The 21810-nt window shown below is 48.7% G+C and overlaps 1 protein-coding gene and 1 long non-coding RNA gene across 3 annotated transcripts in view; both read right to left on the reverse strand.

Moving 5' to 3' along the window:
- LRFN2 (leucine rich repeat and fibronectin type III domain containing 2) overlaps window positions 1–21810 on the reverse strand; it is a 194307-nt gene that overhangs the window by 108819 nt on the left and 63678 nt on the right. The gene's annotated exons all lie outside the window — the stretch shown is intronic.
- Window positions 3378–21580, reverse strand: LOC134739649 (uncharacterized). 2 transcript variants are annotated; one of them, XR_010126515.1, is made up of 3 exons: window positions 21447–21580; window positions 14941–15150; window positions 3378–4273 (listed from the first exon to the last, which is right to left on the reverse strand). It is a non-coding gene; the product is annotated as an uncharacterized LOC134739649 (long non-coding RNA). The 2 variants fall into 2 exon arrangements; XR_010126516.1 differs by lacking the exon at window positions 3378–4273 and adding an exon at window positions 13980–14084.

Raw genomic sequence — 21810 nt, forward strand, 5'->3', positions numbered from 1 at the left:
GAAGGAAATACACCAAAATGTCTACTGTGTTATCCTTGAAGATGTGAATAACGGGTGGTGATATTTTTTCCTTTTGTACGCTTCTGTGTTTTTTCACTTTTTTTTTTTGCATTGAGCATATATTACTCTATTGATTAGAAAAGAAGTTATTGATAATACAGGTACAACCATTAAAAATGACATTTTAAAATAATTTTTAACATCATGGGTAAATAAATGCTGTAAGATATTAAGTAAAAAAGCAAAAATTGCCCTCTCTTCATACATAGGTCATATGGACATATGCCTACATATATATCTATCTCTCTAAAATAATATATTATTTAGTATTATATATAATATTTTCATTTAAAAAGACTGGAAAAAAGCACAAAATGTTATCAGAGGTTATCTAGGAAAGATATAGTTACGGGTAATCTTTTTACCCTTGCCTGCACTTTCCAATTTCCTATCATAAGCATTGATGTTATTTTTTTTAAGACAGGGTCTCACTCTGTCACCCAGGCTGGAGTGTAGTGGCATACTCACAGCTCACTGAGGCCTTGATCTCCTGGGCTCAAGAAATCTTCCCATCAGCCTCTCAAGTACCTGGGACTACAGGTGCCCATCACCGTGCCTAGCTATTTTTTTTTTTTTTAATTTTTAGCAGAGACAGGGTTTCATTATGTTGCCCAGGCTGGTCTTAAACTCCTGAGCTCAAGCAATCCTCCTGCCTTGCCCTCCTAAAGTGCTGGGATTTACAGCCACCACACCCAGTCACCATTGATTTTTCAATAATCAGATTAATATTTTACATTTAGAAAATCTAGGACACTTGAAGCCAAAATATTCCAGGGTATGGATTCAGCCATGTGCCTGCGTGCCTCTCTCTGCCTTCAATACACTGGCTTGGATGTCTCCGCCTACAAAAGATGAGGCCAGGCACTCTTGCGAGCATGGCAAAGTGGGGTGCAAAAGCCCTCATGGTATCAGAGATCAGAGCCCACGGGGAGTGGAGTCAAACAGGGAGCAGAGAGCCACGCATCCTCGGTAGCCTGAACATTCCACCTTGTTGATGTGGGTTTTGTCATTAGTGCCTTCATGGAGCATGTCCTGACTCCACACACCCTGTACCAAGCCCAGTGGAGACCCAGAGAGGGTGTCATCTGCTGGGGGAGGCTGTAGTGAAAGAACTGGAGGGAGGTCAGTTCTCCCACAGCTACTCAGGAGAACTGACTAGTCGCAGTAATGGAGAGACTGTAGTGGGGGAGCAGAGGGAAGTGCCCACAGTGACACTTAGCTGCTCACTGGTGCAGCCGATGGAGAGCGGTGCTGTCCTCTGGGACACAGAGCCATGCAAGAAGACCACCATTGCTGGAGAAGCCCACAAGCTGTATTGTAGACAGGTAGAGTTTGGGGACTTTTAAGACATCCAAGAAGAGATCCTGAGTAGAGCTGACAGTGCAGATGGGAGCTCAAGAGAAGTCTTAATAGGAGACACACATTTGTAGATAATCCACATATGGGTAGGAAATGAAGGCCAAGAACAGATGAGATTGCCCAGGGAGAGGGTAGAGCACTGGGCCTGGTGGAGCCCAACACCAGTGTGTGCCAAGGTGCAGCCAGAGATTCAGGGCGTGCCATTGGAGGCAAGGGAAGGAGATGCCCCCACTAGGTGGGTGGTAGAGTCAAATGCTGCTGAGAAGTCAGATAAGAAGAGGACTTTACTATGCCCGTTGGATGTAAAGACACAGAGGCCACCAGTTACACTAGAAAAAGCCCCTGTGCTGGAAAGATGGGGTGAAGGCCCATTCAGAAAAGCTGGAGGAGTTATGGAATGGAGGCAAAAAAAAAAAAAGCCAATTCTAATATGTTCATGCAGGGGTGGAGAGAGATAGGAGGGTCACCAGAGGGCTTGTGGCATTAAGGGGGAAGCAGTTCAGTTCCTAGAATGAATGGGCTCAGGGCTGGGGTAAGGGCCTCCCTCAGAAAGACCAATGCAGACAGCAGAAGAGACCTGCCCAGAACCATTCCAAGGCTGGTTGTTGCATCTTGCCCATAAGAGACGGGTAAAAGCTGGAATGACTTAGGAGTAAAAGCTAGAATTTTCCAGTTGGTCCTGGATTCAGTCACTTAGTAGCTGTGTGACCTTGGGAAAGTTACTTAACTTCTCTGGGATAAGGAACTTTCTTCTCTGATGAGGAACTTTAGTTTCCTCATCTGTAAATTGGAATAATCACAGGACGATCTTAAACGTGAAAGGCGACATGATACATAGCAAGTGCTTAGCACAGTGCCTGGCACACACTATGTGCCCAAAAACATGACTCTAACCAATCCTCCGGTCACAACAAAGTAACCACTGTCATACTAAAGAAGTGGGCGTATGAGGAAATCAGGATGGTCATGACTCATGAGGGTGGGAATAGGAATGAGAAAAGAAGCACATTCTGGAGCTATGGGCAAATGAGAGCCTCCTCCTCAAGAAATCCACTTGAGCCATGGACAGTGAAGATCAGAAAGAAACAGTACAGAAATGTATATGGAAAGACATCTTGTAGGGCTTGAACCTGAAGCCCAGCTAGAAATCACCCGCTCTCACCAAGACCAAGAAACAGGTGTGGAGTGAGTCACGGCCAGCCTCACTCTCCAGCCCTTTTCAATTTCCAAAGCTCTTTTGTATACAGAATCACCTTTGATATTATAGTAGCTTGGTTTCACATGTGTGTGCGAGTTACAATGACCAAAGGCACACTAGGGAGCTGTGAGTACAGCATTGGATTTGAAACCAGGGTCTCCCTACCTGAGACTAAAGCTCCTGTCCCTACAAACTGCCCTCCTTTGCTGGGTGGGCAAACCCCTCACTCTGTCAAAGCAATTTCACACTGAACCATTTCTAGAGTATGTGATGTGATGATGGCAGAGGGCAGAGGTGAAGACTACGAGCCTAGATCTTTGGAGGGGACAGTTGCCCGTGGCCTCGGCAAAGCAGCCAGTGGGCTCTGTCTGCACGGGCCCTGTGTGGCAGGTTTCTTCTGGTTCAGGTGGGCATCTGTGATTGTTTATAACCTGTCAGCGGGGTCTCCCGGGGTTCTGTGGGGGCGGGGGACGAGGTGCTAGTCGGTGAGATCCCTAACATGAGAAAATAGCCTCATAGTGAGTCTAATTACCACTTTCCGCAAGGAATTTCACCGTGCGTGCTCGTTTGCTTTTTAATCATCCTCTAAATATGCATTTTCACGTTATACCCTAATGGCACCCAGAGAATCATTAGGATCTGTTGGGACCATAATCCATGGTTTCGGAAGTCTCTAAGTATGTAATTTCGCTCCATGACGCAGGTTTCTAAAAGTCCACAAATAACCATTTGCATGATAAAGTCACAACTCTGAAGTCAATTACAGCTACAGCTGGAGAGAATTTATTTCCTTTTTGAAAATTAAAACATGAAATTGGGAAGTTGCCACACAAAGCCTTCCCTTGCCTGGGTGGGATGAGGGAACAGAATCTGGCCCTTTCCGCTGCCCCTCATCCCGGAGTGGAGGCCCTGATTGACAGGGAGCTGTTTCATAATCACTGGGTAGCCTAGGCCAGGGGCCTCTAGGGCGGCAGTCACTGGAGTTGGCTGTGGGACTTTGCCTCACACAGGTCTCACCTATCTTCCCCCCATGTCTTAAGATCATGCCTCCTGGCAGGGGTTGGGGGGGTCCCACCTGTGACTCCCCAGGATGGGTCTCCTCAGCTTGGCTGGCTTAGCCAGCTGGCCAACTAGAGATCCAAAGCACATGGAGATGGGCAGGGGTCTGGGGCTCAAATGACCTTGACATGAGACAGTGTGGCCAGGTGTGCACTGAAACGAATGAACCCACTGTTCCCCATCTCAATATTCAGGATCCTGCAGGCTGGGCCTGAGCTCTGAGGGCCCTCCAGTGAGGGGCCTAGATCTTTCAAGGAGCCTGGGCATGGCTTAGAACTGTCACCATTTCTACAACATCAGGACTAGATGCACTTTAGAAAGCTTCTTATTCCAGCATTCTCAAAGTGCAGAAGGAAGGAAAGCTTCTCTACCAAGGTCACACCAGTAAAGGGCAGCAGAGTGGGTGTAGACACCCACTTCCCTCCCTCTGAGAATAAGCTGTGTCATGGAACCTGGCAGTCCCACCACAGGTCGTCAGAATAAAAACCATCCGGGTAGATTTCTGCTCTCTTTTCATGGAGATTTGTGCAGGAACTTGAACTGAAAGCAGAGTTCTGACCAGAATGAATCTGCTAGCTCTTTGAAGCATGAATGGAACTATTTGAAAAAAGAAAAAAATATAAGGATACCCTTAGAAATCATGTTCACTGGAGTCAAATCTACATTCTATATATTCTAGAACTGTGACGCTAGGAGTGGAGCCCTGATCTACTCTCCAGTCTTAACTGCTACTTTATTTAGTTGGTATTTAGGATCAAGAGGAAGGCGCATTCATCAATGGAAAGTGCTAGCATGCTGGCGAGTTCCCCAGGCATGTTCCTATGTGCCCTGCAAATCAGACTGTGTGATGGTTTGCCCCCGTTGTTGAGCCTCACTGTCCCAGACCTATTGGAAGATGCCTCTTCCAATATGTCACTGTCCCCAAAGCTGGGATCAACCATGCCTCACTTTAAGAAGGAGCCCAGGATAGGGACGGTGGGAATTCATTGACCAGGAGTTTGGAGTTCTGGCCCTCACACTGCCAGTAACTGGCCTTGCAAATTTGGGCAACTCATTTCTGCTCTGAGCCTCAGCTTCCTCAGATGCCAAATGGGACCCTAATTTACCCTGCAGGGATGTAAAGCTGAAAAAAAAAGACCACAGAATTTTGTAGTTTTATACCTGTAAAGGAGAACAGTTTTCAAATTATAAAGTACTAGACAGATCAAGAGCCATTATTAATTTAGAAAGCATGGCAATGATGTCAGGTAATCGTACTTAAATGGTATTGATTGTTTCCGCTCGCTGCGTGGGATGAAGTCCTCCGCCCTGGATGTGGAGTCAGGAGCCTGGGGATGGATGCCGACTCAACTCAGCCTGGCATCTCTACTAGACCGTAAGAGCCTTGACTCATCTGGCACACGGTGGGTTCTTAATAAACGTCTACTGACACGTCAAACTAGTCTCAGAGCCAGGCTAATATTGCCTTGGTTTAGTTCATGATCTAAAAAGGGATTTTTTTTACTTGTCTTCTGTACCCTAACAAAACACAGATGGGATTTTGATTACCACTGTTTATTGAGTGCTTGTTCTGTGTCAGACATGACACTAAACCCTGAACACACAGTACCTCGTTTAATCTTCACGTCTTGCTGAGACAGGGCTGAGCTTCAGAAACAGGCTCAGAGAAGTCAAGTGACATAGATCGTATAAGTGGCACATGGGAGTGGGGATTAAAGGTGGAGGGCTCTGAAGACCCTGCTCTTAACCTCAGTGCCAAAGAGCCTTCTTTTTTAAGGTTCGGCAGGCCATTGGGACCCTTGGAACCTCAGTTTTCTCCTCTGAAAGTTGGGAAGAATGATGCCCTCACCTGTTTTCAAGGGGAAAATGCCTAGTTCAGCATCTGGCACACTGTGTCAAGAAATGCTGGTGACAGCTTGTTTTGTTTGGATTTGCTGTTTTGATCATGCCTCTTATAGAGTTGAAACGACCTTCTCACAAAATACACAGGCCCTGAAATGTTTCAGATTCTATCTGAATCTGATTAAACCTCAAGCCAAAACTCAGAGACAAGCACTATGATTCTTATGCTATGATGACAGTAAGATGAATAATGGCTAACAAATGTGTGCCTTTTATGACATTGTATGCATGTCATAGCTGTCCTCAAGGTGGGAGCCTCTTTCCCAGTGGAAAGGTGAGGAAACTGAGGCAGGGAGTGGGCCAGTAACCTGCAGCGCAGCACAGAGTTAACAGCAAAGTCTCAGGACTCTGAGTGAGACGGTGCCCAAGCCTGGCTCTGTCCCTTCACCAGCCATCACCTTGGGCTAGTTACCTCCCCTCCAAGCCCTCACCTCCACCTAGACTTGAATCTGATTATTTTTGCAAAGTTCTGGACACAGTGGCTTGTACCTAGTTCCACTCTACAAATTTTAATAGCTTTTGGTTTTTCTGCCCAGGACATGCTGCAGGTAAGGGGCAGATCAGGGCTTTGGCCTTCTGCCAGCCATCCTGCAGTGCCCACTCTGGTCTCTCTCTGCTCATCTCCCACCCCACAGCTTCCCACTGTAGCTGCACCACTCTCCCTGCTCTCTTTTCTTCCTCTGCTCATGAATGCAGGAGATGGGGGTTTCTGGAGGGGTCTGATCAGCAGTGGGTGGGGGGGGGGATCCAACCAAGAGGACCCTGGTATTTTCTCTGTGCCCGAAGAGGCTCTGCTCCCTGCACCTAGGTCTCCAGCAGTACAGACTCAGGAACCCACTTAGATTCAAATTCTTGGTCTACTGCATACTAGTGGGTCACCTCGAGCAAGGTACTTTACTCCTCCATGCCTCCATTTCCTTTCTGGAAAGTGCAATTGACAAAAGTACCTATTTTTAAGGGTTGGCATAGGTAGTAAAAGACTTAATACATGTAAGACACATAAAGCTGTGCTTGGCATGACATTAGTGTTCCATAAATGCTCAAATATGCCAGTGGAACTAATAGTAATAGTAACAGCAGAAGCAGAGTCTTACCCAAAGCCTGGGCTCTCCCCACTCAACACACTGTCTTAGCACTGACTCTGCTAATGACCATATCATGATCTTGGGTATGCCATGGGCCCTCTCTGGACCTCATTCTCACATCCATGCAATGACTGGGTTGATAAGATGATCTCCAGGGCTCCTTCTATTCTAGGACTTTGAAATCCCTTCCTTATAAGGACTATGGCAACCAGTGGGGCCTATCCTCCTTCCACCTGTGAGGTCTGCACTAGACATGTGTGGGGAGGTGGATTATTCACTCATGCACCCATCCACTCAGTCTGTCAACAAATATTTTGGAGTGCCTGCCACTGACAAAACAGGCTCTCTCTTTCTCAATGACCCAGCCAAGGATAACACACTCCACATAACTTCCTTCCCAGGTTCTGATAGAACCTCTCACTTGCTTTCTGTGAATAATCTTGTTCTCTTAACACACGTAAGTTCCTGCCCATATCCCCCGAGGTGGGATCACTCATGGGACAGAGCATGGGCTCTGTGTCCAGCAAGCCTGGTTTGACTGTCACCTTTCACACTCAGTAGTTCCGAGTTGTCAGGCAATTTTTCCCAGAATGTGAGTCATAACCCACTTGTGGGTCAGCAACTCAATGTAGTGGGTCATGCCCAGCATTGAAACATAATGAAAGAGTAGAGAGTAGAATGAAATGGCACAGAAAACAGAGTGTGCTGTGCAGGTAAGGGGTGAGTGCATGCATGCGGGTATTCTAGGGAACACTGGGCTGCGCAGGTAAGGGGTGGGTCTATGCATGCAGATATGCCAGGGAATATTGGGCTATGAAGGTAAAGGGTGAGTGCCTGCATGCGGGTGTGCCAGGGAACATAGGGCTGTGCAGGCAGTGGGGGTGGGTGCATGCATGCCAGTATGCCAGGGAACACTGAGCTGCGCAGGTAGGAGAGCTGAGTGCCTGCATGTGGGTATGCCAGGGAACACTGGGCTGAGTAGGTAGTGGGGGTGGGTGCATGCATGCCAGTATGCCAGGGAACACTGTGCTGTGCAGGTAAGAGGGGTGGGTGCATGCATGCGGGTATGCCAGGGAACACTGTGCTGTTCAGATAAGGGATGAGTGCATGCATGCAGGTATGCCAGGGAACACTGTGCTGCGCAGGTAGGAGGGGTGGGTGCATGCATGCGGGTATGCCAGGGAACACTGGGCTTCACAGGTAAGGGGTGAGTGCATGTGGGTATGCCAAGGAACACTAGGCCATGATGGGAATCCTATGTGTTACTACTGTGGGATATGGCCAAAAAACTTGAAAGTCACATACCTAGAACACATAACTTGAGGGTAAAATGAGAATAGCATCAATCCAGGTAAGGCTGGAGATTCCCAACTGATGCCTCCCTGGTCATCTGAAGTCCCCCTGTCTTTTTCCTGGTTCATGAACCTCAGCCTTCAGGAAGCTGAGTCATCTCCCTCACAAAACCCTTTGCTCCCTGTCAGTCAACAAACTAGCCAGAGAGTAAGAAAGTGCATATTAATCTCACAAACATTTGTTGAGCTCCTACATGATGCCAGACCTTGGGTTCAGTGCTGAGGCGCAGTGAGGAGTAGGGTGATAAGAAGCTGTGCCCCAGGGAGTTTACATTCAAGCACAGAAGCCAGTGATAAGCTGACAGGTCCATGACCAGAATGCCAGGCTGGACAACATGCCAGAGGAAACGAAAGCAGGGCCGAGGAGACAGGGATGCTGTTTTCCAGTGGGTGGCCAATTGGACTGCCTATTCATGCCCAGCCCTGCGGCAGGCAGAATGCAGGGAGCAAGTGCGTGAGGATGACGGGGTTCTCAGCTTATAGAAGCATTGGGAAGACAAGACTTACACAGTGGTGATGAAGGAAAGATGCACGAACCCTAGGCCAATGCTGGAGGGGTGGGGGCACTAGAGATCGGGAGGGGAAGCCAGAGTGTGCTCAGAAATCCTGTTTTTCAAGAAGAAAGGGTATAGCTAGGATAAATAGGAAGTGAGCTGGCATTCCAGGGGAGGGAGAGAGGTGAGACCATGGGGGAAAAGGCCAAAGGGAGCCTGGGGCAGGAGGGAACGCAGAGCTGAGTTATCATGCACACCAGGGGAAACAATGAGGGGAGACCCTGAGGGGGCGTGAAGGTCAGATGGAGTTTACTCTTGGGCCAAAAATAATAACATGTATGGGTCACCTACTGAGGAACTTTAGGGCCTGTGCTAAAAGTTCTACATGTGTTAGCTCATCTTCAACCACACAACTCTTGAAGTAGATGCTACATTTCATTGAATCTCAGATGCCTTTGATTAGAAGATGGATGGTAATTTTTTGTATCCCTAAGAAAGAAATGTCACTGTTAAACTCGGACAGGTCATTGATTGCAGAATGCGTTTCAATTCTAGAGATGTTAAACATCTTAGAATTGACAGAATGTGGCATTGTTATCCACGGGAAGTAGGGGCAGCGGGAGGGTAAGTAACTCTCTCTAAGTCACAAACTGGTAAGCAGCAAGGGGGTCTGAGCCCAGGCCACCCAGCTCTGGAGTGTGTGCTCTGTTTTGTCGTGTGCCACCCTCTCTGTCTGGGAGACATTATGGCAAGAGGGAGGTGCTGCAGGTTTCTGAAAGGAGGCACGAGGGGTGTTCCAGGAAGCATGCAGGCCAAACTGGAGAGGGAGAAAGGGCAGGGCATCCCAAGGAGGTGACAGTGAGAACCAGGTGTCGGTGCCAATGGTGTGGCCAGCCCCTGGCAGGTAGAGAGGGGACGTGAGGGAGAAGGTGTGCACAATGATTCAAAGTTCTAACATGATAATTCTGTCCAGCCAGAGGCTGAGTTTTCTACAAAGGAGAAATGCAAGAGGTGTAGGTTTCAATTAATTGTAACTCTCATCCTTGACCAAAGGATGCTCAGGCGGAAACAGAGAGAAAGAGGGAGGAACTAGGGAAAAGAAGGCTGAGGAAGGGGCAGGGAGGGTTTTGCAAAGATGAGCAAAGCCAGTCAGTGAATCACCGTGGGACACAGAACTCCTGAGGCTAAAAGCCAGACTTTTGGACGCTTAAAATCCAGATCATCCCCAACCCTGCCCAGGTTCCCAGGTTTTCTGTTCACACTGACCATAGTCTCCAACTCCCATCAGGAGAACTGACCTGTCCCGCACACTTGACTTAAGGGAGAGTAGCCAATGGATCATCTCTGTTCTTTCCTGAAAGACCCAAGGCCTCCAGTCTCCCTTTGCCTGCGCCTAAGGAGGTACTTATCCTCCCATTGCCCCCGCTTCCTGTGGATAACACTGCCACATTCTGTCAATTCTAAGATGTTTATTTTAATAACTCTGGAACTGGAGTGAGTCTTATAATCAATAACATGTCAAAGTTTAATTAGCAGCGATATTTCTTTCTTAGGGATACAGAAAAATATGGTTTATCTTCTAATCAAAGGCATCTTAGATTCGATGAAATATTGTAGCACACACCTATTTCAGTATCTCAGACACACCCTGATTGCAGAGATTCTGTGCCCCCAGGCCAGGCCAAGCCAGTCTCTCTGTTTTTGTGGACACCTGGCAGGAGCCACATTTTGGGCCTGGTTTAGCCTAATGGATTCCCTCCTTGGCAGATGTGGACTCAGCCTCACTGAAAATAAACAGAACAGACCCTGGATTCCTCCTGGGGGCCCACCACAATGCGCCGTAGATCCCTGGATCCACTTTAGGAACCATGCTGGGATAAGAAAAATCTACCAGGAGGGTGCCAGAGACACACATCCTTTATGCTGAGCCCTTGAAGAGAGAAAATCACTGCCACTTTCTGAGCAGTAAGAAATCAACTCCAGCTAATATCCCCAGTGATGGGAAAACAGCCAGCCTGGGAGATGAGAGTGAAATACACAGAGAACATCCAGGGCAGGATGGGGTTAGGGGCCTACAAGATTCAGTCTGCTATCTTCCAGCTCAGCCAAGGTGAGCCATGGCTTTTCTGTTTATAAACGTCAAGCCTGATGCTTGTAACAGGCATTTGTTTAGCATGTCCTTAGTGGCTGGGGCTTGTCAACTGCTGGGACCCAGAGGTAGGGCCCAGAGCAAGTGCCCTGGAGAAGCCAGTATACTGGGGAGGCAGGGTGTGGCAGCTATAATTTGTCTGCAAGCTCCAGTGTTCAATAATTATTCATTTGAAGGACTACAGCAGAACAATTGAAGAAGCAGTTAACAATACTCCCTCATTTAACAATTTTCTTTTTTTTTTTTTTTTTTGAGATAAGGTCTCATTCTCATCACCCAGCCTGGAGTGCAGTGGTGAGATCTCTACTCACTACAACCTCTGCCTCCTGGATTCAAGTAATTCTCCTGCCTCAGCCTCCCAAGTAGCTGGGATTACAGGTGCATGCCACCACATCCAGCTAATTTTTGTGCTTTTAGTAGAGACGGCGTTTCACCATGTTGGCCATGCTGGTCTCGAACACCTCACCTCAAGCGATCCACCCACCTCAGCCTCCCAAAGTGCTGGGATTAGAGGCATGAGCCACTATGCTCGGCCTCATTTAACAATTTTTTGAACACCTACTAGGTGCCAGGCACTGTGAACAGGAAACAAAATGAAAAATGATCCCCGCCCTCATGGTGTGACATTCTGGAGGCAGGAGACAGACCACACTGAACAAACCAATTAAGCTAACTATATAATCTGTGCAAAGGTGATACGTGCCAGGGAGAAAAATAAAGCAGAAAAGGGGAATAGGGAGCTCTGGGGGAAGGGGTAGAGATTTTAAGAGTAGTCAGGAAGGTCTCATCAAGACGAGGGCAAGATCAAGAGAAACTTCCCAAAAGTGATATCCAGCCTGAACCTTAAAAAGTGAGTGGGAGCCCACCAAGTGAAGCATTTCTGGCAGAAGGAGCAGTGTGTGCAAAGGCTCGGGGGTCTGAAAGCTCTAGGTGACCCTGGGAGCTATCAGGAGGGGGCCTGGCCAGAGAGGACAAGGGAGCAGGGAGGTGTCCATGTCATGATGGACCACCATGCCAGGCTAAAATGTCTCAGCACCATCCAACCGGCTGGGGAGTCTTGGTGGATTTGAAGCCAAGATGTGACATAATTCTGTTTTAATAAGATCCAGTGAGAGGCAGGTATGGAAAAGCTCTGGAAAAATCCTGAACAGCATTCCCAAGGAATGCTCTACAGGGTGTTCTCTCAATTCCTAAGAACTCCATGTGAAAGAAAGAGTTCCATGCTCCAGATAGTTTTGACCCCCCACAACACAAACACACATGTATTATATACATACTGTATGTATGTAATACATATGTTATATGAGTTTGATTTTTTTTTTTTTTCCTAGACGGAGTCTTGCTCTGTCGCCCAGGCTGGAATGCGGTGGTGCAATCTCGGCTCTCTGCCTCTCAGGTTCAGACAATTCTCCTGCCTCAGCCTGCTGAGTAGCTGGGATTACATGTGTGCACCACCACACCCAGCTAATTTTTGTATTTTTAGTAGAGACAGAGTTTTGCCGTGTTGACCAGGCTGGTCTTGAACTCCTGACCTCAGATGATCTGCCCGCCTTGGCTTCCGAAAGTGCTGAGATTACAGGCGTGAGCCACCACACCCAGCCATATGTTACATGTGACTAGGTAAATCAGCATTGTTATGTGCCAAAGAAAGGTAAAGGATCTGAGAAGGTCTGCAGTAAAAATAAACTTTTGGCTTTTGACTTTTACAATTTTCAAAATTTCTTGATTTTGCCAATTCCAAAGTCACTTGACCATATAACCTTTCTCAGTTCTCTCTCCCACCCTCATAATACCTATTAGCTTCCTGGAGAAGCAGCAGAGTGGGGAAAATGCTGTCAAACAGTTCCCATTTCTCAAAGTATATCTCTTTTTCCTTATGCAGCACCCCCTCTTATGCTGCCCCTGGCTGAAGGCCCCATTTTTAGAACTTCTCAGCAGTAGCCACCACCCTGGGCCAGCCACCTGGGCAGCTCCCAGCCTGCCTGGCCTGCAGCAGGTGAACGCAGCAGTCCTGGTCACTCTCTAGTGGGTTAGCATAATCCAGAACAGTAGATAATCTAAAAGCCATTTATTTTTGGCATGCTTTAGTGAGTTTATTTTTACTGTAGTCTTACTTTCCTAATTTGGCCTCACTCAGACACATGCTAAAATGAGTGTGCTTTTTCTGAACACACTCTGAGTAAAGGAGGGAAGGGGATCCAGAGGGATGCTGAGGGAGGCTGGTGGGGGAATGTCATATATGTTGTGGCCGGTGTCTCCATCCTCAACTGCATGTTGAAAAGACCTCCAGATTGGAAACTGTGTGCTGACCTGGTTCCTGAAAACAGCAGACCCAGGAAACAAAATGGGCAGAACACATGGTTCAGTGAGATTTGGTATAAAAAGCATGAGCTTGAGGGTCACTCTGATGGGGATTTGAATCCCAGTGTTGCAGATCCCTTTGCCCTTTCCATGACAGTGCCTGGCTCCCAGCTGCCAGCACCTACATCTTTCATCTGAGGGCTTCTGTCACATCAAAGCCACTCTACCTGCCCACATGGTAGGCCAAAGCTGCCAGGGAATTTACACTCCCCACCCTTAACCTAAGAATTCCGGCTAGGCGCGGTGGCTCACGCCTGTAATCCCAGCACTTTGGGAGGCCAAGGCGGGCGGATTGCCTGAGGTCAGGAGTTCGAGACCAGCCTGGCCAACATGGTGAAACCTCATCTCTACTAAAAAATACAAAAAAAAATTAGCCAGGCATGGTGCCATGCAACTGTAATCCCAGCTACTCGGGAGGCTGAGGCAGGGGAATTGCTTGAACCAGGGAGGAGGAGGTTGCAGTGAGCCGAGATCGTGCCACTGCACTCCAGCCTGGGCAGCAGAGTGAGACTCCATCTCAAAAAAAAAAAAAAAAAGAAGTCTTCAACCATTGCCTCAGCATACGGGTATAAATACCCCTGCTCACTCACTCCTCAGGTGGTCCCATTCTGAGGCTTAATGGTTTCCCAGGGGGATTAGGCTCCAGTTGCCACCAGAGATAAGTGGCTTGAAAACCTGCCCTTTGTGGGCTGCCTTGCTGCTTGTCTCACCATCTATTTGTGTTTTCTGGACCCAGCTCCCAGACAAATTACTTAGACTCAAACCCTGGTCTCAGAGCCTGCTTCTAAGGGAACCCAGACTAAGAAACCCCTTTAGGCTGGGCAACCTGGGAGCAGTGACTCAGCACAGTCTGAGCCTCAGTCTTCCCAATCATTAAAGAAGGGACATGACCCCAGCTCCCCTCCGTTCTGCTTAGGGTTCCAGATATCCCAACGATGCCAAATAAACACTGAGACTTTGTTATTCTCTGCAACAAAATCATTTATACCAAGTCAGGTCTGGACGGGTCACCAAGCAGACTTCACAGCAGACCATGACATCCACAAGGAAACAGGAACGAGGATGCTGGGGGAGAGAAAGGATGCAGTTTTCAGCCATCTGAAGGCAGCTGGAGAAGCTTGGCCCACACGCCACTGTGAGAAGCTGAGACAGGGTCACCTGATTTAATTTGCAGGACTCTCTAGTTGATGCCACCTGCTTTGCTAATTAGAAAATTACCTGCCAAATGGGTTCTCCCCCAGCATCTGCCACCAACTTGCTGACAAAGTCCCACCTCCCTGACCTCACTCCCGCCACAGCTGTCTCTCTCACACACCCCCTCCACACATGCGCTGGTCCCACTCACATCTCCAAGTTCCTGGAACATCATGGGGCGGCCAGGACCAGCCAAGGATGAGTGGGTCCCTAATCTGAGCCTTGCTTGCTATGTCACCTTAGAAAAACGCCTCCCCTCTATGGAGCTCATTCTCATCTAAGAAAGGGGCAGAAAAAGACCCAAGGCCAGGAAGGTCTCATCCTCATCTGGGCAGTGCTCTCCATTCCTTCCATAGCTATTTTTTATTGTGTGTCTACTATGAACTAGGCCCTGTTTTAGGTGATTGGGATATACTACTGAATGAACCAGAAACAGTCCCTGCCTGCATAGGGCTTACTTTCCCATTCTAGAAATCAGCACTTGCTGAAAGAACAGCCCTGCTGTGGCAAAAGGACTAGATCACCCAAGGGTTCTGATGAGGTAACTGGCTTCACTCTCCTCATCCCCAGCTGCAGTACTCTCCCCACCCCTACCCTCACCAAAGATTACCAAGTGCCTGAAATCTCAACCTACATCCGTTCAATTTAATTAACACATGGTCTCCAGAAGACCTCTGTACCAAGTAGAAGGAACATTACCAGGGAGTGAGAACTACATTAGCCCTACCTTATGAGTATGGGGGATGAAGGTATGATTCGTAGGTGGAAGGCCAGGTCGTGCTGCAAGACACAGAAAGCACAAGATAGGGAAGCAAATCCTTCTTAAAATGCACACCTTTCCACTGGTCCCATCTCAGACTTTTCAGACAAAAATCATGCTGCTCCATTTAAGCTCGACTCTGGGCAAGCTGTAGAGTCTTTCTCTCTGATGTGGCTCCTGGACAAAGGCAGAGAAGTTCTTAAGCCTCCTTCAACTCACAGAGCCAGGCCTCCATGTGGATTATCCATTTCCCTGCTCATTCATTTTGGAACCTTCATGCTAACCAGCATTCCCCGCCCCGATGCCTCCCCACCACCTGTGTATGTGCATTGCAGGAGGCAGGCTCATTTCAGTATCAGTCTGTGCAAAGCCTAATTAGGGGGGTTAATTAGCAGCCTCTCCTCGCACACCAACCCACCAGCAACACACACTCGATGGCATAGTGTGCATGTGGCAGAGCTGGGGAGAGAGTTTATGGGATTAATTGCCCTTTGGAATTAACTCCATTAGTATGGACAATTTGGCAATGACAATAGAGACTGAATCACTCAGTCAAGGTTCACGTGAGCTAAGAGTGGGTACAAGGGCAGATCAGGCCTGTTTTCCTCCTGCTCCCCACCCACTTTCTCTGACTCCTCATCTCCCAGTTCACCCCTTTCCAAGTAGAAGTAGTTGGTGAAGTATAAAACGCCCTGTGAACGGCTTGAACATCAGGAAACCTGGATGCTAGTCCCAGTCTTGTCCCTAATTTGCTGTGTGATCTTGGGTGAATGCCTAGCTCCCTCTGGGCCTCAGTTTCTTCATCTGTCAAATAATAGGCTTCAATTAGACAACAATAAGAACCATTGTGGACACTTACTGTATGCTATGAACTTGGCCCTGTACTAAGCATTTTTCATGTAACATCTTATTTAATCCTATGCTAATTTTATTCTGTTCCCTGCTCTCTCTCCAGCTGGTGAGCAATAAATATTTGTTCAATGAATTCTTCCAACACCTCTGTGAAATAAATACTACTATGATCCCACTTTCCAGAGGGGAAAACTGAGGTATAGAGGATTAAGTAAGTTGCCAAGCTCACCCAGCTTAGTGAATGGTAGAGCCTGGATCTGAATCTGGGAGGTCTGGTTGTAGACCTGCATGCTCACCTCCTATGCTGCTCCCTCCTTGATAATCTACTGACCATAGATGTGAGTCAGAGCAGGGTCTTGGTTCTGTGCACTTCAGAGCATTGGCCCAGGGTAAGCACCTAGTAATGCCCCATGAAAGCCGGCTAGCATAATTTCTAATGTCCTTACACTGATGGCCCTCACACAACCCCTCCTTGAGCCAGTACAGATCATTCAGGATACACTTAGTCATCCATTCATTGTCGTTCAACCAATACACATATGGAGTGCCTACTGTATTCCAAGCACTAGGGGCATGAAAATGAACAGGACATGGCTTCTGCCCTGGAAGGTTTACGATATTACATCAAAGTGTGGTGCATGTTACCCAAGAGAAGTGATGCTTGAACTGAGCCAGGGGAGCAGGCTCAGAAGCAAGTCGGTGAAGGTGGGTGGGCGAGGGGGTTCCAGGCAGAGGAAATGGAAGTGGAGAGTGTGGGGGCAGCAGAGAGCTCAGCACTTTCAGCGGGGGCTGAACTGAGCAGTGGGGAGAGGGAGGGCAGATCTGAGCATGACCAGGGCAAACCCCAGGGGTGCTAACCATAGGAGAGCCACCCCTTCTGCAGGGGTGGGGGAAAGAGTTAGAGGACTCACTACTTGGGCCAGACACTGAACTCAGCGTTCACCATAGATATCAGTTCTGTTCACAGCTGTGTTTTCGGCACTTAGAACAGTGTCCAACACACAGCAGGTAATCAATGCAATATGTGCTGAGGGAGTGAATGAATGATTCTAAATCTCATAACAACCCTTTAAAGTTAAGAAAACTGAGGTTCAGAGAGGTGGAATGACTGGTCTATATTGATAAGCAGTGGGACCAGGACTCAAACACTGGTATGTTCCCAAATCCGCCCATCCAATGCTGTATTCACATTCTTTTCTATAAGACTTTGAAGTTCCTCCTGTGAGGGGCAGAGAATACACCCTTTGACTTTGGATTTGACCATATGACTTGCATTGGCCAACAGAATAAAGTGGAAGTGATGTACAGTTCCAGGCTTCAGATTCAAGAGACCTCATAGGGTCCTTCTTGTCTTCTTTTGCCTCCACCATGGCCATGACAAGAATATGTGTGGCCCAGCCTGCTGGTCTCAGGAGTAAGATAACAGCCATGAGAGCAGAGCTATGTGCACAGCCTCTCCAGTCAAACCAGGCTCAGCATCACTGCTTTCAGCCATTGAGTTTTAGTGTGGTTTGTTACTCAGCAAGAACTGACGAATACAACAGGGATAGGAAAGGTGATGTGTAAAAGGTGCCCTGATAACAAACAGGGGAAGCAGGGGAGTCTATAGGGCAGGAAGGAAAACCTTCCCAGAGAAGGAAGCATTTGAGCTGGGGATGAAATGATGAGTAAGATTTATCATTCATTCAGTAAACTTGAAGTGTGCACATACCATGTGCCAAGCACTGTCTTAGGCATTAGAATTGCTTAGAGGAGAAGGGGCATGGAAGGGCATTTCAGGCAGAGGGATCAGCATATACAAGAGCAGAGTGGTGCTGGGACAGTGTGGCATATATGGATATAAAGGATGTGTAGGACAGTGTGGGTGATGAGGCTGCAAAGGTAGGCAGGGCCAGGTGGAGCAGTTCGGGCCTGACTCTGAGGTGACAGAGACCCCTTAAGGATTTTAAGTGATCTAGTGATAAGACTCAGCTTTGGTTTTAGGCAGAATCCTCTGGCAACCATGAGAACTGTAGCAGGAAACAGGAAGCCCAGCCCGAGAGCAGATGATGCTGCAGTTCTGGCGTACGGCAGTGATGAAGGGGTGGAGGAGTGCAGAGGGGCTGGGAGACAGGACAGGCAGCTTAAGGATGTGGGCTGAAGAAGGAGGTGCAGGGAGGGGGAGCAAGCATGACACTCTGGGCTCCAGCCTGGGCAACTGGGTGGGAGGTTATAGTACATGGGCGGTGGGTCATTTCTGGGGCCGGAGCACAGAAAGAAGAGATAACACTAGGTTTATGCTCCCATTGCAGGAGAAGCTCCCTCCCTTGCAGACTTGGGTCCCGCCTAACCACCCAGCCATCTGTCCAACACAGCCAGAGGCATCATGGCCTTCCTGTCCTTTCCTATAACTCCCATCCTCATCAGGAGGGTCCCCTCTAATGGCCACTGCTGTTCATACAATCTGAGGAGGATGAGCAGCTGGCTTTGTGCTGACACAGTGGTGCCAGCAAGGAGAGGGGCCTCTGGAGGCTGGTGCAGGCTGCAGTAGGGGGAGGGATGGGTGGAGAGTTGCCATACCTTAGACATGTCCCCCTTTGCCCAGGCCTGGCTAGCCAGCCCCTTCATGGTCTCCATGGCAGATGCTTGGCCGTGAATGTAGCTGGGGAGGCTGCCAACCCCGTATCACCACTGAGCACCCTCAGAGGGGCAGCGCCCAGCAGCCTGGAGCAGGGTGGAAACATTATCTCAGTTCTGTCCCAAAGCTGAGAGTTAGAGGACCAATGACATATGCACAGGAACAAACAGGCCAGGCGGGAGAAGCCACTAGAGAGTCAGTGAAGAGTGCAGGGAGGCAGACTTCAAGTCCTTTCTTCAAAGGCATGGGGCCGCGTTGCTAGAGAGACACAACTAGAGTCAGAGAGGACTGTGCAGCCGGAAGGAAAGAGAGAGAGAAGAGGAGGGGACAGGAAAATTGTGTATGCCATAGTATGTTGAATAGAGGAGAGAAGAGAGGAGGAAGGGGAAAGGAAGGGAGGATGAGAAGGATTGGGATTCTCACATGGAACCTGCCAGCAGCAAGGCACTCTTGCGGTGCCCTGAAGGAATGGGGATCGGAGTGGGGAGAGGTTTAGAAAGGGCACTGACACTCCCTTCCCAGACAGGATCTCAGAGACCCAGGCACCTGTAAGCTGAGGCTGGGGGCTGGAGCAGCCAGAGAGAGGGGGCTTCTTTGACAATTTGAAACAAAATGTGCACAGCTTTCTAATACTAACAGCCTGTTATTAAAATCAAGTGCTATTTTGCAAAATGCATTTGCCAGAGAATCACTAATTACAGGCAAGGCACATTTCTGTGTGTTGGTGCCGATTAATCCTGAACGGTTTAAGCAGTCGAATTTTATACATATAATTATCACTCAAGATTCACTAAACAGCAACAAGATGCTCTGGGCTCTGCCCTTGAGGGACTGTGTGGCAGAGAGGGGAGGAGGCAGGGAGGTGTCCAGACAAGGAAGTTCTAGCTCAGGCTGGGCTGTACTGTATCACGTGCTGGCAATGTCACCTTGACCCACCTGCTCTTATCAATCTCCTACATCCTGGAATAGAACAGAATAAAGACACCTGCGAAAAGGGAGAGGTGGGAGAAGCTGAACACAGACCACAGGGGAGCTGCTAGCAGTGCTGCACCCCTTCCCAAACATGGCCCCCTTTTGAGACTGAACTAGCTGTGGGCTTTGAAGCAAAAGGTATGTTCCATTCTTCCATGATCTTGGAATTTCATCTGTGAAATGGGCTGGCTGAAGAGTTTCTCAAGGATTAAGGCCATGCCTCCAAGACCAGAAGGAAGACAGGGAGTCTTTATGGGGTCCTGTGGTGCTGCTCAGCCAGAGAGGATGGGTCCTCACAGAGCCAGACGTTGTATGTGGTGCTGCCAGCTGCAAGGCATGCTGGGAGGTCCCGCTGGGAAGAGGTGGCAGGGAGCTGGGGCAAGCTCGCACCAGTGCAGGGCAAAACATGGAAAACTAAATGGCGATGTGGGACTGAAGGCCTACTGACTGCCATTCTGGGAGGAGGGACAAATTCAGATAAAAGTCAGGCTCAGCCTAGAGGGTGCCCAGGAAGGTGGACAACAGCAAGGGAGTTGGGGTATTTGAGTGGGACCCCATGGAGCGAGAAGGCTGAGCATCCAGCCAATTTTGCAAGAAGAAAAGGCCCAGAGCCCCAGCCCACTACCCAAGGCACAGGCTTGCCCCAATCTCAAGGGAAGCTGGAAGGTGGTATGAGGGTGTGGATTCCTGGGGGGAGTGGGTAGGTGAGGCAGAGAGGCTCCTGTCTGCACACAGCTCTAAGAGGACAACTGCTCTCTGCACCTCCCTCATCTCCTGCCCCTAACAACAGGTGACCAGCTTTCCCAAAGGTAGCTGGGATGGAACCAGCAAGCAAGGGCTGGCAAGGGGACCATATAAAGTTTGCTGTTTCCCACCTGCACCAGAATTCCAAGGCCCTGGCCTGCCCCCTATTCCAGAGCCCCTTCCTATGGAGGAATCCTGGGAGCACAACAGTTTGAAAAGCGCTAGCTTAGAACCAGGCAGCTGCATCTATGTGGGACCCCACAGGGGTTTCAAAGAAAAGAGAGGGAATCAGGGATGACAGCCACTCATGCCTTCCCTGAACCTGTGTCACGTTTGTGACTCTGTCCTCTGTATGATGGGCAGAAACTGGGGCTAAGTGTAAGGTGCAGGGCCTGCAGTGGATGTGAATGCACCTGTCTGGAAAGTGAGTGTGTAATAAGGGAAGGACAGACACACAGGCACTGGGCCAAGTTAGCAAATCTGCCGTCAGAATGGCGTTAGAGAGACTGAGTGTGCAAACGTGCACTGTGACGCAAGGTGTCTCAGTAGGTGTGAGCTTTCCTTTTGTTACCATGGTCCTGTTGCTTCAGGGGCTCAAGAGGCCATTTGAAGCCCAGAGGAACAACAGACTATGTGTCACTGGGCCAAATGAGATAACACCTGTGAAGGTACCTGCCACACAGTAGGTGCTCAATAAATGCTCAATGCATGGTGAATTTGAACCCCTCCTTGTCCTCCTTCTGGAGTACCCTGGCCTCCAGTTTTACTCTTGCAGACAGGTCCCTTGATGCATCACCCACCTAACTCACCAAGAGTGGGTTTCACACACAATGGGGCACACCCCACCCACGCCCCACCACGCCCTAACCCTGGGCCTCAGCCCCATGGATCCAAGTGGTGAAGGATAATTTAATCATAAAGCCAACTCTTTTTTGTTTGGTTGGTTTTTAGTGCTTTAGGACCCTAAAGCATCCTTAGATGATTTTTTTTTTTTTTAACCAATAGCCCTACGAAGAAGGCATAACAAGACTTTACCAGAGATGCTACGAATAATACCTTCCATCCACTGAGCACCTACCCTGTGCCAGCCCCAGGGCAGGAATCGGCATGCATGGGCATGTATGATTGCACCAGAAACAAGTTCTATCATTGGCCCTGTTTACTCATGAACACATGAAGCTTGCTATGAAAGGTTAAGACACCCGAGGTCACAAGGCAGATCTCATGCTAAACCTGCGTGCAGCAGAGCAGGAATGCCATCCCCAGGTCTGTGCTTGAGCTCCTATACTTCTGTTTCTGTGACAGCACAAACAGGTGAGTTGACTGGCCCAAGGTCACAGAGATGATTAGACACAACCTGAGGCTCAAAGCTGGGTCTTCCCAGGGCTAGTACTCTTCCAACTGCCATCCAACTGTGTCTGCATAGAAGGGCAAGGGGAGGGGCTGGGGAGGCCAGCCCAAGCTACATGGCACTTCCCAGCAGTTTCAGGAAAATTACATGCTGTTTTCCTCATCATCGTGAACAACAGGGGCACGGGAAACCTGGGGGATAATGTCCCCATTAGCCTGTTTTCTTAGCACACAGAGGGAGAGATTTTAAAAATAAAATAAAACTACATCCAAATTTGATGCCCTAACCTACCAAAACACAT

This window comes from Pongo pygmaeus, chromosome 5 (genome assembly GCF_028885625.2).
Source record: "Pongo pygmaeus isolate AG05252 chromosome 5, NHGRI_mPonPyg2-v2.0_pri, whole genome shotgun sequence".
In the NCBI taxonomy this organism is placed as follows: Eukaryota; Metazoa; Chordata; class Mammalia; order Primates; family Hominidae; genus Pongo; species Pongo pygmaeus.